General features: G+C 34.8%; 1 protein-coding gene across 2 annotated transcripts in view; it reads left to right on the top strand.

The window, feature by feature from the left end:
• Window positions 1–14,457, top strand: part of lovit (loss of visual transmission) — a 116,837-nt gene that overhangs the window by 27,852 nt on the left and 74,528 nt on the right. The window lies entirely within an intron of this gene.

Raw genomic sequence — 14,457 nt, 5'->3', positions numbered from 1 at the left:
CAATATTCATGCACGTACAGAAGAATTGTAGAAACACATACTTAGTGGTCAGTAATAATAATAATAATAATAATAATAATAATAATAGTAATAATAATAATAATACATTATTCAGCGTGGCAATTAATGTTTCTATATACTCCTAATTGAACCGCTGAGCAAAGTAAACATATTACATTTTGTCCGACAGAACAACAAAGAACTTCTCCTTCTCATTCTTTACGAAACCACCTCTTACTGCTTGTAGAGACAGAGAGATTGTAGAGCGACATGATACCGCCACTGCTTTCCTTCAGTACGTGACAAACACACAGCAATGTACAGGAAACTCCTCGCACCCGTTTGAACGTCTGTGATTACTAGATATCGGATTTTTAGGCACTAAAAATTGCAGTTTTAGGCGCCTAAAATAAGCTCAAAATTTGTAAAATTAGGCTCTATTTTAATGAAAATAGGCATTTTAGGCACATCAAGGTATCATACTTATTTCTTTCACTGAAATTTTTAGTTATACACTAAAATACGCACAAAAAAGTATGTTTAAACATTAAAAAAGAATACTATATTATATTTATAAACAGAGCTGCACAAATTTAATATATTGAAACTAATGAAATAATGATTATTGATATCAAGATTACTCATTTTAAGTTATTGAAATTCAGTTCCATGCTCAGACTTTATTATAATTATCTGCACAGTACACCACCAGAATTTTTTCTAAATTCTCCACAGTTAACCTTTGCCTTTTGTCACTGAGAATCATTTTGAAAGCAGAAAAACTTCTTTCAACCGAAACTGATGTGAGAGGCGCAAATTTTAAATTAGGTACAATAGAAACATCAATACTTACTGGAACATTTACACTTTCCCCCGATATCACTCTTGATTCTTTTTCCAACAATGAAAATCCTACATTCTTATTTAATACGTTGTCCCACTTATTTTTAACTTTTTTTCCCAGTTTCGCCCAAAGCAGAATGTATGTTCACTTGAGCTTCCTTTACTATTGCTATTTGGCTACAAAGAGATTGTTTTTCACATTCTAATTGTTCAATGCTTGCAGGTATGAAAGAAAAGTTTGATGTTATGTAGGCAATATCGTTTTCCACTCGTGAGTCATTCAGACAATCTTTCACTGCTTTCACACACGCTGCACTATCAGTTTCAGGTAATTTATCAATAACTGTGACCACTTCTTTAAAATACTTAGAACAATACACCACTGACTGAATCCAGGTTCCCCATCGTGTAACAACCGGCTGAGGTGGGAGTGGGATATCTGGAAAGTTCTCTCTGAATATTGAAAACCTGGATGGGGCTTTACAAAAACATTTTTTTGTGTTAGAAATAAACGAATTGATAAGAGGAAATTCATTCCGGATTGTTTCAGAAACCCTGTGAAGGCCATGTGCTAGACAGGTTACATGCGTGAGGTTAGGATAAAATGTTTTAAGAAGTGGAGCTGCAGCAACCATGTATGAGGCAGCATCAGTACAAAACAACAGAACTTTAGAATTGTCTATATTACCTGAGTATAAAGACTGTAGGCCTTTATTTACAAAATAAGCAATGGCTTGGCTATTCACTTTCGAAAGTTCCTTAACACATACGAGGTGTGGAATCGAAGGTCCATCAGGACTAAGTTTTCCTACTACCATATTTGCTATATACCTATTAATAGGATCTCAGGTTTCATCCACAGAGACCCATAAGTAAGAATCACCTATAACCTCCCGAATGGAAGCTAAAGTTTCATTGTATATTCTGTCTAAGTAATTTTTTCTTAGGGTCGACTCAGATGGGATATTTTGTTTGCAGTATTTTTGTAAAAACTGTCTTAAAACCGGATTTTCAATTGCATTCCAGGGAATGTTAGCAGCAACAAACGCTCTGGTTAAATCAGCATAGAAATTGCTGCTTAGATTGGATGAAGTAGGCTGTGTTAGTAAAGTTTGTTGCAGTTGATTTTTCTGCTGAGCTTTAGCCTTATGAGCCGCTCCTTGCACGTGCTGCTTTAGGTGGCACTTCTTTTCTTGCGAAATCTAAAAATGTAAAGTAAACTGAATTAAAATAAAATCCTAATTGTTGTACTGCCGTATTTCTATCACAAAGTTAGTGGGTTCGAACAATCAAAATTTTAATGACCTGCAAATACTTTAACTATCAGAATTTAAAAGGTTAAAGTGTAGTGGTCTTAAAAAGAATTATACCTCAGGATAGCTCAGTCAATGTATAAATATTATAGGCCTACTCATTAAAATTAATAGAATTTATATATTTCAACTATTGTTACATACCTGTTTGCTACAAATCTTGCAGAATATTATTTTTCCATCATAAGTGAATTCTGAATATTCTGTTAGCCATTGCCGGATCAATGTAGATTTTGCACTTATATTTTTCGGCATTATCGCGTTAAACTTCACAGGGAAACGTCCTACCGCTCAAAACTTCTCAACACAAATAAGGTGAGGGAAAGAGCAACTGTTAACGAGCATTCAAATGAACCGTTGTTATTGAGATTCAATTGGACAAAAATACAAAGTTCCACTTATTGTTGCATTTCCTGGTAGTGTTAACACTAGGAGGGCCATTCTTTTAAATATTTTGTAACGGTTTACCCTACTAATTCGCAGTTTTACGACTTTTCATAAATATTTCAAAAACACTCTTTCTCCAAAAATTGTGATTTTATGACACTCTGAAGGGCAGTACAGCTAATCGGTTTCAGACCGAAAACAGTCATTTTTATAGTATAGTATATCTCTGAATCGGTAGCAGCACATGTTGTGATTGTTGCCTGCTTCAAAACTAAGGTTGGTTCTTTGTCGGCATTTATTCCTCCAAACATGTTAAATTCGGTGAAATCTATTGCGAGTGTCGTGAAATTCAAAACATTTTGTTTCCTTTATCAATGGTTTCATGGCCGGTGTGAAGCAAACTTTCCACTTTTTAAATGCCTTAAATTTCGCAGTGAATGCATGTATAAATTATAAAAAGTAAGAGTAAAATGCGAAACTTTACAGTGAGTTAGGCATTTTTAGGCGAATATTAACAAATTAGGCTCTAATAACCGTTTTAGGGCATTTTAGGGCACTGTAAAACTCTTTGAATACCTTTCAATTTCCATGAAACATAAATATTAATAATTATTTTTACTTTTCTCCTAAAGAAACAAAATAGGCATTTGCCCTAGAATCCTATGTCTGGTGATTACACGATGTAATCACGACACCCGCTTTGGTCACCGCTGCTGTAGACAGATTAGGTAAAAACTTGGCATATTTTTTTTTTCATATCAATGAAAGCTTTTACCTCCACTATAGTCTTACATTAATGGGAGTCCAACATAGTACTAACTTTATTTGGGTCCTTATGAAGACCTATATATTGATAATATGACCTGAGTATTTTATTTAAATCTTAAAAATTGATATTTCTTAAGGTTCAACGTAGAACCAGCTTTATTTAATATATTAAACCCCTCCTCTAAATACATTAAACGCTCTTCTTTATTTTTCCGGTAACAACAATCTCCTTCAATAATTAATTACACCAGCAGCTTCCTGTAACACTTTTCCAATCACCTGTTGAAACAAATCACACGCAGACTTCGTACTAAAAGATAGCCTGTTTGGAACAAAAATATCATTTTGAGTACTTCTAGCAAGAATTTGTTTAGTTTCGTCCGCTAATTCCAACTGTTAACTATCTACTTTAGTAGATACAGCACCGCAAATAATTAACCAATTCTGGGCAAAGAATGCTTAATATCTATAAAATATTTGTTTACGGTAGTCTCATAATCCGCACGTAAACGTAATCTCCCTTCCGTCTGATCGTATAACGGGCAGTAACGGCGTACCCCGATCAAAAATAAGCAACTCGTTTTCCAACCTATCAATATCCTCTCCTGTCTTCTTCTTGAAGGCAAAATAAATTGGTCTTCGCTTGAAAGAAAAAAACAGTTTCACTGAGCTACAAACTTAAAAAAAAATGTTTCCGTAATAAAATTTTCCATTATAGCGATGTACCGAAGTACATGTGATATTTCCATGCAGGAATTCTGCGTTATATGATAAAGGATCGGTGGAGCGGAGAAAAATTCTCTCCGGCACCGGGATTCGAACCCGGGTTTTCAGCTCTACGAGCTGACGCTCTATCCACTAAGCTAATTCCGATGCCGACTTGAATCCTCTCCGCTCCACCAATCCTTCATCATATGATAACCCAGAATTCCTCCATGGAAATATTATACGCACTTCGGTACATCGCTATAATACAATATGCGTATATAATCACTTGCGATTTAAGACGGCGTTCATTCCGTCGGATCCAGGCCACTTAGTCACTTGTAATGAGTGCACCTCTGCACATTAGTTTGTTGGACATTGTGCCACTGTCCCACATCTGTGACGCAGTGCATGAGAGTTGGCAACTAAAGGGAAATTAAGAGGTGAAACTTAAACTGAGAGGATTCAATCCGGCATCGGAATTGGAATCCGATGTGGCTTAGTCGATAGAGCGTCAGCACGTAGAGCTGAAAACCCGGGTTCGAATCCCGGTTCCGGAGAGAATTTTTCTCCGCTCCACCGTTCCTTCATCAAAATTCCTCATGTTCACTAATAAGCCCACATAATGCTTCATTATCACCGCCATTGCGTTAATCTGATTATATTTTACATTGTGATCAAATACTGGAATTTAAAATGTCTACTGTAATTAAACCTGTCCCTAATAAGGGCCTAGTTCCACAATAAACTATTCAAGATCTTTACAATTTTTAATACAGGGTGTCCGGGACAAAATTTACCAATAAGAAAGTTTAATAACTCACCAAATAATTAATGGATGAAAATGCTGTTTGCGGGAATTGACAAAGGGACTTCCAAAGTTTCGAATGACCATTAATAAACTTCTATGTGTGCACCTCTTGTAGCACGACAGATGTCCAGGCGATATTCAAGTTCTTGCCATGTGTTTCGTAATATCTCTGGAGTGACAGTTGCACAAGCAGCGACAATTCTCCGACGCAGATCCTCCAAATCTACCACTACATTCTTGTACACAATGTCTTTTATGTATCCCCAAAAAAAGAAGTCCAGTGGGGTTAGGTCTGGGGATCTGGGAGGCCATGCTGTAGGTCCACCTCGACCAATCCATCGCTGAGGAAAGCATTCATTCAAGTGATATGTAACATGTAATGCATAATGAGGCGGAGCTCCGTCTTGTTGGAAAACATATCCCTGTGGAATTTGAGGAATGGCGTAATTCTGCAGCATATCAAGATACACATTTCCATTGATAGTGTTTTCCACAAAAAAGAACGGTCCAATCACAGTTTCATGTGTAAGTCCGCACCAAACATTAATCTTAGGGCTGTCTCTTTCCAATTACCTCACTACATGCGGATTTTCTGATCCCCAGATGCGAAAATTATGCCTGTTGACGATCCCACAGACGTGGAAGGTGGACTCATCACTAAACACGACCTTCTGCAGATATCCATTTTCAATATCAATTTTCAACAGCATGTCACTAGCGAAATCATATCGTGCAGGCAAGTCGTTTGGTTTCAACTTTTGAACCAATTGAATCTTGTATGCATGCAGACGTAACCTCTTGTGCAGAACATCGCGGATAGTTGACTTTGGAATTGCAAGTTCCCTGCTGGCATGGCGAACAGACTTACATGGGCTCCATTGGAAAGCTTGCTGAATTCTGTCGACTTGCGCTTCTGTCACTTTCTTCCCGCGTGGTGTTTTCTGTACAAGAGAACCGGTCTCGAGAAGCTTTCTATGCCAAGTTGTTATTGTGTGCCTATCTGGTGGTTGCTTCTCAGGCCACTGTTGTCTAAATCTTCTCTCCACTATCTTCGGATACTTGAATTCTGCAAGCATTGAACTTTTTGTTGCACTGTGAACGCCATTTTAACCACAGCTATGTCAACAACAATGACCAAATGTTGCCAACATCACACATAAAACTTAAAATGTCCCTCTTTCATTTGCCGCAAATTTCATTTTCCTATCTCCATTATTACGCGATTTATTAAACTTTCTTATTGGTAAATTTTGTCCCTGACACAGTGTATTATAGAATATCATAACCTCGAGATCTCCAAGTAATCTAACTCTGGTAAAATGCAGTTTCCAATGAGGAAACAACTTTTTATAAATACAGGGTGAGTCAAGAGGAAAGGTAAGACATGGTATATTTGAGGAGTGATAATAATGGTCATTCTGAACAAAAAAGTTTATATGGACATATAACCTGTTCTTAATGGTTTCGGAGAAAACTGATCGAAACAATGAAGTACGGGAAAAGTGCAGGTGATAGTAAATTAAAACATTGTTACCTTATGTTCTGTTTAATTGTGTAATTTTTTTACAGAACATGTTCAAAAAGTCAACCGTCAATTTCAATGCACTTTGCAGCCCTTGTAGACAGTTACTGTGTTGCTCATCTGAACTGATTCGAACATTCCTTTACTAGATCACAAGCATATAAAATGCGAGAGAGAAGTTTCTCTCTTGTTTCTACTTTGCGCTTGTAGACTTCGATCTTAAGCCAACCCCACGCACAATAATTTAATGGAGTAAGGTCGGGTGACCTCGGTGGCCAAGAAATAATTCTACTGCGACCGATCCGACGCCCATTGCACATTGAAATGTGCCAATAAAGACAATACTACAACCTAATGTCGTTTTGGTTGTTTCCGCATATGAGTTCTGATGAAGGACATGAGACTGACGCCCATGGTTTTTCAAACAGCTGTATGTCAGATACTGTTAAGAAGAGAGCATAATATGTTATTTTCAAACAGCTGTATGTCATATACTGTTAAGAACAGAGCATAATATGTTCATATAAACTTTTTTGTTCAGAATCACCAATATTATCATCCCTCACACCATGTATCTTTCATCCTGACTCACTCTGTATATAGTGAGGACTAACTGAAATTCCCACTTCAGAATCAAACCTCATACATAAGTCCCTATTATTAGCCACGACAATGACAACCCAAGGCTTAGTATATTTATCAGAACAATTTATTATTCATTTGATCTTCACTAAAGCATTGGTCTCCGACACTGGACACATCCATGTAATAGGACGGCGAAATTTGAACTTAGAACCGAAGCTTCCACGAAAATTTAAATCTGCACGCGTCTTGGACGTTTCTTACACCGATGCCAATTACGAATAAAATGATGTGTAAACGTATTATGTAAATTATAAAACTACACGCTTACCTAAACTTATATCGCGAGAATTCAAGAGTATAGAAATTATCATGCAACTCATCAATGATAATGAAGTTATTGTGAACTTGGAAGTCAGTCTGACACGGATATCAATATAGACTTAACCTTTCTTGATAACTTATGAGACGTTTTAACACAGCGGAAAATAACAACGAAATACACTTCAAACCTACTGATTGCGAAAGGACGTACAATAGTTATATCTTTTGAAACATGCTTACGTAACCTGAAACAGGACCGGTATATCAGTATATCAGTTACAAAATTCGTTCACGGTGTTAACACTTCAAACAGAAACGAGTCACAGTGGCTGCTAATGGAAAGGGCTTCCGAATACAACCCGTGAGTAAACATAAAGCAAATTGATACAATTACAGCATCAGGCACTGTATCTTTATTCACTAAATCTCAAGCCTCCCGTTTGAAATTTTATTTTATACACTGTATTCTATAACTTTGGGACACTACCATAATTAGCGTATTTCAATGTATTTAATAGTACATTATGCAACGAGCCTATAATGATAGTAATTAAGAAGCGAGTATGGATGTTTATGAAACGAGCGCAAGTGAGTTTCATAATTTTCATACGAGCTTCTTAATTACCATTATAGGCGAGTTTCATACGACTTTTTATGCTCGACCATATTTCTAACTTGAAATTATTCAGATGTAACTTACACATTTTATTTGTATCTGACAAGATCGGAAGTGACCTTGTTCTAGGTAGTGAATTGTGAGATGTGCGCAGACGCGAAAGTATTGATTTTTTCCGAGAAACAATAATGTCATTGACCTTGTGTAATCCCGTTAAACTTGGTATAACCTTGATTATTGAATTTGACATTGAAAAACGAGATGACAAATTGAATTTATTTGAATATTATTTACAATTGACGCTAATTATTATAGTAACAGAACATAACCTTCTGCGACAGTATTGGATTTCCAGCCTCCGTGACTTTTCGCTAATTCTCTTTCGATTGCATATCCGAGAATAATCGATACTTGCGGTTTTATAACGGTACAAAGCTGACTTGTTATTGGCTGAACACCTGTAAGCTGAGTTGTCATTGGCTGAAAACACCTGTACTTTAATGAGTAGGTGTACTTTAATGACATGCATTAAAGGACTGCTACCAGGTGTATAATTACTACATTTCTGCATGGTCGAGCATAAAATTAGTTATGTATTTGCATTATAAGGTTGACAGTTTGGAGTAGTTGGCAGTTTTACAGAGTGTTACAGAAATTCGTACTAACACAAAGTTATGCTTCTTTTTTAAATGGGACATCCTATATTAATAATAATCCGTGGCGCTACAGCCCGTGAAGGGCCTAGACCGACCAGCCGGCTGCTAGCTTTACGCCCACATGCCGAAGCAGAAGTGGACGATCATCCAAGCAGAATGGAGGTATCATGTGGTTAGCACGATGATCCCCCCACCGTTATAGGTGATATTCGCAACAGGATTTCGCTATTACGATGCTGGGTGGGCACCGGTCCCATACATTGGCCGAAATTTCATGAGAAAATTTCTTCCCACATGAGGACTTGAACCAGGGCGCATTCCGTAACGCGAGTCCTAGGCGGGATGCCTTAGACCGCGACGCCACGGCGCAGGGCTCCTATATTATATTCCATAAATGTTTTGCACTCTTCATCCTGATTCAAATTATACAGAGTGATTCACGAGAAGTACCGTTACTTACGGAGCATATTTCCGAAGTCATTTTGAGCAAAAATGTCATGAGTCCTATTCTCAATATTTCTGAGTTACACTAATTTGAAGTAGTTTGCAAAATACTTTTTTCTTTAGTTTTAGAGTTAAAAGAATATAATAAATACAGAATGAACTATTAAGAAGCATAATTTCTTCAATTGGCTAGTATACTGAAACTACAAATGTGTTGAAAATTCCATAGTTGCTTCGTACAGAATTTGTTTTTGTTTTTTTGTTTTTTGTTTTTTTTTTTTTCAATTTTAAACTAAAAAATTACATTTTTTCTTGGCGCTTATCAGGACAACTGTTACAAATAATGTCAATCTTGTTTATTCTTTAAGGATGTTGTACATTAGGATGCAAAATTGAACTGTAAAGAATCAAGTTGCTAGAAGTCATATGATTTTTAACAATTATTGTTGTGATACGTGCGTAAGAATACTGTAATTATTTTGTAGTTAAAAATTGGTAAAAAAATTTCTGTATGAAGCAATTAAGGAATTAACACATTTTTTGCTTCAAAATATTAGCTAATTAAAGAAATTATACTTCTGAATAGTTCATTATATAGTTTGTAATATTCTACCTTTAAAACCTAAGAAAAAAAGGTATTTTACAAACAATTTCAAATTAGCGTAACTCTAAAAATATTGAGAATAAGATCCATATTTATGATATTTTTTGCTCAGAATGTCTTCGAAAATAAGCTCCCTAATGGCGGTAACACCTCGTGAACCACCCTGCATAAGCATGAAGGTCATTAACAAAACAAAAACAATTTAAAGTTCATGTGTAAACTTTTAGCTAATTCGTGAAAAATATGTTTAAAAAGATAAATTTCAATACAAATATTAGGTAGACCAGGGTGTTTCCACAGCAAAGCATTTGACTGTTTGTTACTAAAAGAAGCTGCAACACGTTTTCAAGCGATGTTTATGTAGATAATATCATCCTTATTTGTGGAGGGAGCAGGAAAACCTCACGAGATAGCTGCAGACAGAATCTTTAACGATATCCAGAACAGAAATAGCATTCTAAAAATACTTTCGTCCGACTTGAACAAAAACTTCGTCGTGATAAAGAACTACCAAAAAAAACTACTATGACATAAGAAGAAAACACATCCAGAAACTGTAAAGAATCTGCAAAACAAAGTTTTGGAGGCATGCAGAGTGTATTCCTTCCCAAGTACTGCGTAATGTCACTAGACTGGACACAATTTTTTTTTATAATCAATGCAGTGGCACTTGACCGGAGTCATTGGCCATACAATGGCGATAAAAACTAAAATTAAAAAGATAGAAAACAAAATAAAGTGAACAAAGTGCAAGTGAAACTACGAAGGAAAGGATGTTAGCACTGCTGCTTTCACAAAAAATAATTTTGAATTGTATATTGCAAGAGGGGGAGCAATTCAATTAGTATTGAAATTTACTTTTTCAAAGATAAGATATTGTGCATGAAATAGCTAGAAATGTGCACAAAATCTTTACATTGTTTTGTTTTGTCAGTGACCTGAATATGAAGTTATGGTACTTCATGCTAATATCTATACTGCGGAAGTTTATGCACTAAAAAATCAAGAAAATATGCATTTAATCCATTTTATTTATTACAGAAGAAAATAATTAAAATATGTCTTCATAAACCTATTGATTTTCCATCTCAAAATTTGTTTTTAGACTATAATGTACTTAACGCAAGACAAAATTATTAATAAAATTCATACATAAAAATCGAAATAATTTTGAATTGTATTCTCATAGTTATGAAACAAAAGGTATGAATTCTTTAAGATTGTTTGAACCAAAATGCAACACTGTTACAGTATTTAATCATAGTAGTAATTTAGGCACAAGAATATATAACAAATTTATATTTAAATATCCTAATTTTGTCAATTCTAATAGTTCTAGTATTAAATTTAAAAAGTTATGTATGGATTTTATAAAAATTGAAAAATTGTAAATTTAAATTTATATACTATAATTGCATAGTAGACATAAGACAAATTGTATTGTATAATTATTAATTTCAATTCAGGAATCCGCCCCTGAGCACGAGTTCTCCTCTTTCAGGGGCGAGATAAAGTTTTTTTCTATATATAATATATGTTATGTTATAATTATTAGCAAAATAATAAAAAAAATAAGTAAATAAATAAATTTATGCGCTTAAATTGCATATAGGCAGTAAAAACTGCTGTATAAATTACTGCTTAACCAAACTAAATACTCTATTACTTGAGATGCTGGTTCATTGTAACAAAATACAAAATCTCCGATAATACAAATAATGTAATAATGACAGTATTGAAATAATAACATAGTACGAAAAACCAATTAAATAAACCATTAAAAACATATTTTCAAAAACCGATACCAGAAAACAGGACACACAGCATCTTCTTTTCCAATCAAAGTTCTAAGTCAATAGATGAAGAAAAATTATAAGGAACTAGGTTTTCTCAATTTAAGAAGAACTTGCTTCTTTTTCATACACTTGACAATATATCACTTCACTATCACTTGAGAAACATTACTCCTCCCGTTCTGTTTTCAGTTTCGATAGTAAATTCTTTCTTCTTTACATTATTCATTCATTCATTCATTCATTCATTCATTCATTCATTCATTCATTCATTCATTCATTGGCATTTTAAAGCTTCCTTTATCAAAGTATTCTTAATAGGCCTACCCAACTTTCACTATTTATTAAAATTACGAAGTGAAATAGAAATACGTTTATCCAGGGATTTTCATGAGAAAGATAAATTTTAGAGAGTTATTTTGGATATTTTTCCTAAACCACGTTATTAGGATTTATTTTTAAAATTAACTGGGTCTACAATGGAACTAGTATGTTGTGTAATTGAACAATGAGTAACATGATTAAGAATACTCTCTTCGGCCGGTATGGCATCTTGCAAGCATCTTCTCTCACTTGCTCTCTTTCTATTATTACGACGCTATCGTCCTTCCCGTCGACGCGTTGCACACGCGTTCTCTTTGTCTTGCTTAGGTCATGACTTACGCAACAATAGTGTCTGCAGTAAAATGTGGTTACAATTTTCCTCAGTCTAAATTTATGCTTTTAGTACAATTGATTTCCGTTTCTCTATTTTCTGCAACTATGTTTTCTTAACCCTTAAATTGACAAAGTATCCTATAGGATATAATAGGTTAATAGGCTATATGCTATAATTTTAATAGAACAATAGAAAAATGGGTAGGAAATAGTAATATGCGTTACAAGAGCGGTATGTTGAAGTTTTCATGTTCGAGGAAAAGTTTGAAAAAGCGAAACGCAGTTGAGCTTTTTTAATTTCCGAGAATTGAAAGAAAACATACCGCTCGTGTATCGTACATTATTTTGTGCGAAGATCGTTTATTACATACCTGAAAAAGGAATTTCTAATTAGTTTCAATGAAATCTCCATCTTGATTTCTGTTCAATGACGGAAAATTTGCAAAACAAAAATATCTATCTTCAACATTGTTGCTTTAAAATGTTTTCTGTGTTTACTATACTCCAGCAGGCCGTGATATACGTCTGTCATTTTTCCCCCCAGTCTATGATGAGTCTGGAATCTTGTTGATTTTTTCACGGCTTCCTTAATGTTACTTGCATCACGAATTCAGTAACTTTAGTGGAGTTGTAGAGTTTACTTAATTTTTGTAAATATTTAAAAACAATAATTAATAGTGCAATTTAGGTGAAATTGCAGTGGTAAGTTTCCAATTTATAATTATTACTATATTGAACGTCTCTAAAAATAATATGTTAAAAGCCTAAAGCAGTAAAATCAATATGTCACTTAAGCGGTAAGAATAGGGAAATTGTTATGTGTGTTAGGTTGGGAATACTGAATGTGGAATTTTAGACTTTCCGCGGATTGGTTTTGTGCGGAAACCAAGAAAATACGCACGATCTCGCACAAATTAAAATTTCACAATACTATAATATTGTGCAACATATAAAATATGGACATTGCGATAGTTGTTTTCTTTACAGTCCGACAAGGTTTAATAAAATAGTGAGAGTAATGAAATTTTGCCAATTTAAGGATTAAATACAGTTAGATTCCACTTCATTTGGCATAAACTCATTTCAGATTAGTAAGTACATTGAAATTTGAAAAATATCCCTCCACATTAAATTTAAAGTACTGTACCTGTAAAGATAATTCTTAAAATAGTTATACATAATAAAAACATTACATGTAACAATTGACATATTACAACTATTATAACCATTACATTACGGTATTGTTTAATGTAGGCCAAGAAGAGACAGCCACTTCTGATACTGAAATAATTGTCTTTAATCATGAAAATCCAGGACCACTTCCTGTACACTCTACTGAAGTGGAAATAGAAATCCTTTGTCCTTCAATTCTACAGGGCTTCGTACTTACGCTTGTCTTGCTTTCAGATATTCAAATGAAGAAAATCTCATCGAGAGAATTGGCGTCTGGAAAGGTTCCCATTTTTATTCATTTTATATTAAATATTATACGCAACAATTGGCAGTCACGTGAGCTAAGAATAACATCTTTAGTTTGAAACTTGTCTGCTTGCCCGAGTAACAGTCTGCACTCAGCAAGATGCAAGTGCCCTGTTAAGTCACGAGTGGTTTTGAAGCTGATTGATTAATGTAAAATTGTATTATAACGTGTTATTTATTAATTATACACTGGCGAACAAAAAATTTGGGACACTTCAATTTTACTTTGTAACAACTTTCCCTGGGGCCGTTTACAGAAAGAAAACACAATTTTATGGAAAGATTTATTGGAACAGACATATCAATTGTTGAACTATTTTCCAACATATTCCCCACCGGAATTGGGACTTTTTCATACCATGGGATCAACTTTTGTTTCCTTGTGTCGTAAAAGTCTGCCGCCTGGGATCGGAACCAGTGTGTGACAGCCGTCTGCATCTCTCTGTTGATCCCACAGTATGACGAATGTCTCAATTCCTGTAGGAAATACGTTGAAAAATGGCTCAGCAGTTGTATCTGTTCCAATACATTTTTCCAATGAAATTGTGTTTTCGTTCTGTAAACGGCACCAGAATAACATTTCTGACGGCCTTCGTAATTGCGCTCGAGTGGCCAAAATTTGTACAAGCACTTGTTTTGGCATTATTAACATGGTAGAAGAAAAAAAATTACTTTTTTATCTGCCCCCATGAGAATGTTTCTTGTGAGATAGTTTAACAGTAATAATAACCTAAGCACCACTGTTCTCCAACCAGGAGATTAACCGTGAAAGGAATGTGCTTACTATTGCATCATCTATTGGAGCGAAGTAGATAGATAATATTACAGTTATAGCGTGTTTAAAAACCATGCGCTCTCCTGCATATGTTATTTCCTGTATGGAGGGATTAAAAGACCAGGAGATTAACAGTGATCTAATTTTGTAACTAGGGTAGTATAAGTATGTATCAGTG

The sequence above is a fragment of the Periplaneta americana genome, chromosome 1, assembly GCF_040183065.1.
Source record: "Periplaneta americana isolate PAMFEO1 chromosome 1, P.americana_PAMFEO1_priV1, whole genome shotgun sequence".
Taxonomy (NCBI): Eukaryota; Metazoa; Arthropoda; class Insecta; order Blattodea; family Blattidae; genus Periplaneta; species Periplaneta americana.
The sequence above is the reverse complement of the archived record's forward strand: the minus strand, read 5'-3'. Positions and strand labels throughout refer to the sequence as shown.